Source organism: Melanostigma gelatinosum (genome assembly GCF_949748355.1).
Source record: "Melanostigma gelatinosum genome assembly, chromosome: 11".
NCBI classification, from domain to species: domain Eukaryota; kingdom Metazoa; phylum Chordata; class Actinopteri; order Perciformes; family Zoarcidae; genus Melanostigma; species Melanostigma gelatinosum.
In genome coordinates, this window is record NC_136644.1 from 26,099,093 (window position 1) to 26,102,615 (window position 3,523).

Below are 3,523 nucleotides of genomic sequence, written 5' to 3' on the forward strand. Positions count from 1 at the left end.
CATCCGTTCACCTGATGTGTGGTTTCAAACTCTAGTTTCCACTTTGCATTCAGTCTCTTTAACAACGTGAGTGAAGAGAATGCGAGTGAGTGGATCTACGGAAGGCCTTAAGACTCTTTTAAACCCTAATCTGAGTCATAATTTGGAGGATATTTGACCGTGTATGTACCTGTTTCCTGGTTTTTCTGAGCTCTGCGTGTTGGTGATGGAGGATGGAGAGAGAGAGAGGGAGAGAAAGAGGGAGAGAGAGCGAGCGAGTGCTTGCGTCACTCCCATAAAGGAACTGACTCTTGCTGAGTCGAGTGCAACACAGTTTCATTTATTTGATAAAGCTTCATTTGGTGTGATTTAAAATCTCCCCCTCATCAGCCTCGGCTCCCCTAAAGCACAGCCTCAGCGCCGCGGCAAAATGCCTCATCAGCGGAAAACACACACACACACACACACACACACACACACACACACACACACACACACGCAGACAAGAAAACCGAGGACATTTTTCACAGGATGACTTGGACTGAGGCGTGTTTAAATAGGTGTGGGTATTTTTGTGGAGGTTGTAGATAGTTTATTGAATGAATGAATGAATTTTATTTATATAGCGCTTTTCACAGACAGTACTATCACAAAGTGCTTAACAGAGCAGACATTTAAAAGCATAAAAAACACAATGTGACCCTACGGTCAATAAATTACATACACAGAGTGAATAAAAAATGTTAAAGAATAAAATAAAAATAAAATAAAAATGTAAAACAAATGTTAAGAGCAGGTCTAGGACATGGGTTTACTTTTACACAAACGCCAGCCTAAACAGGTGGGTTTTTAGCTGGCTTTTAAAAGTATCCACAGTATCTGCGAGGCGTAGAGTTGCAGGCAGAGCATTCCAGAGCCTCGGGGCCACTGCCTCAAAGGCTCGGTCACCACGGGTCTTAAATCGTGTGCGTGGGACTGACAGAAGACCTAGAGCATTTGACCTGAGAGTGCGGGCGGGTGAATAGGGGCGAAGTAGATCAGCTACATAAGTCGGAGCCTGACCGTGAAGTGCTCTGTAAGTGATGGTGAGAATTTTGAAGTGTATCCGAGATGCTACAGGAAGCCAGTGGAGAGATCGGAGTACGGGGGTGATGTGAGACCGTCGGTTTGTCCTGGTGAGTAATCTGGCGGCAGCATTTTGGATGACCTGCAGACGGTTAAGAGCAGATACACTGAGTGATGTAAAAAGTGAGTTGCAGTAGTCAATGCGAGAGGAGATAAATGTGTGTATGATCATTTCTAATTCAGGCGTTGATAATACAGATCTCAGTTTACTGATATTTCTTAGATGGAAGAAACATGACCTGGACAGCTGCTTAACATGAGGGTCAAATGACATGGAGCGATCAAAGAAAATCCCAAGATTGCGCAGGTTGCAATGGGAAGCAGAGGAGAGAGGACTAATAATCTGCCTGATCATGGGGACAAACTCCTCTGGAGCAATAACTAGGACCTCCGTCTTAGAGTCGTTGAGTTGCAGGCAGTTTTCTGTTTCTGTTTGATTATTGTCATCGTGGAGGATATTATTCACCACTGTACGGGTGTAGGACCAAATTTGTGTCGGTGTGTGTGTGTGTGTGTGTGTGTGTGTGTGTGTGTGTGTGTGTGTGTGTGTGTGTGTGTGTGTGTGTGTGTGTGTGTGTGTGAGTGAGTGTGTGTGTGTGTGTCACCTTCTCTAAGTGGCCAAACAAACCTTTAATGCTGCTGGGTTTGGTTATAAGTGGAATACTGGGAGGACAATTTGTACATTTCTTTGTAAGAGTGTAAAATAATCTTTATTGTGTGTGTGTGTGTGTGTGTGTGTATAACGTGACCACTGTATCAGTGCACGCATCATATCTCCAGATTCTTGCCCCAGTAAATGTTCCTTCTTTAGATATCAGAGGAAATACAACAAACGAAGCATGAAGGCCGATAAGATGCTGCCTCTCTACTTCCCTCTTGATTTATTACCTCGGTGAACATTGCAAACATGAGTTTGGTCTCAATCTCAAAGACGTATACGTCACTCCTCCACATTCCAAATATGGTCACTTCTGTTCATTGGTTGTGAAAAACAGCAACATGGTGACGACTTGAGGTTTCAGACCGCAAACCGACGGGTGACGTACCGATGACGACGTCCACTTCTCGGACACGGTCGGTGCTTAAAATGTGTTGGACAAATCGACTCGCGTATCCAGCTTCAGTCCAGACTAAACGGGGAAAGTGCCCTGTCAGCACTGTGAGCTGCTCAGCCGTCGCCGCGCTGAGACTCGCGTGGAGGCAATCCCTCAAACATAGATATGTTCTGAATTAAAGTCCAATACAGGAGCCGTATTACAGAAATGTATTGCTTTGAAGGTGCCGAGGACACTGAAGGAAACTCCCAAAGCATGCGGAAACAATCCTGTGACTCAATCAGGACGACGGGCCCGTCCGTCCCCGGGGCGACGCAGAGGCCAAAGACGTTTCAGCTCCGACCAAATCTCCGTGAACGCAGACTGCTCTGTGCAGCAGAGGACTTCAGTTTGACAGGGACGGAGCCATGACGCTTGAAGGGCTGGTTCACCTTCATCGCGAAATCATCCGACATATTGACTCACTTTCTCCTCGTGGTGTGCAGCCATTTTGCAATCTTGCCTGAAAAATGGAGCATGTGCAAAAAACACAGATTCTCTCTTCCTCTCCCCTCTCTCCTCTCTGTGTGTGTGTGTGTGTGTGTGTGTGTGTGTGTGTGTGTGTGTGTGTGTGTGTGTGTGTGTGTGTGTGTGTGTGTGTAATAACTTAATACACTCGCTGGCAGAATCCTAGTGTGTGTGTACACAATAACGGGCAATGGAGCAACAAAATATTGCTGATGTGGGTATTTCCCTTCCTCCCTGTGTGTGTGTGTGTGTGTGTGTGTGTAATGCATGTGTTCATTCTGTTTGCATCCATGCTTTGTTTTGTGTGTGTGTGTGTGTGTGTGTGTGTGTGTGATTGTTTGCTTTGTGCAGCTGCCTGCAGTGGAAAGAAGAGATAAAGTGTGAAAGGAGGAGAGACTGTGTGGGTGTGTGTGTGTGTGTATTTGGCAGGGCGGTCATTTTAAAGTCATTTTAATTAACGAGAGAGGAACACACACACACACACATTTTTTGCAGCGCTCACCAATAACTACGTTGCCAAAAATGTCTGCTCTCTAATTGCTTCCGATTTCTTTGCTTCTCAAAAAGAAGGAACAGGGTGAAGAGAGAGAGTGGGGGGGGGGGTATGAGGATAAAAACGTTGGATAAGAGGAGGCCGGTGAGAGATGGGAGGAGGGAAAAGAAGGAAGGGGTGAGTTCCATATTTGCAGTCAGCTGGAGGGAGGAGAGGATACGGGTGAGGAGCAAGAAAAATGTCGTCCTCAGGAAAACATGTGAGAGGAAGAAAGCAACACAAAGAGAGAAACAAAACATATGTGTATATATATATAGAGAGAGAGAGAGAGAGAGAGAGAGGGGGGGAGGTGAAACGGGAGGAA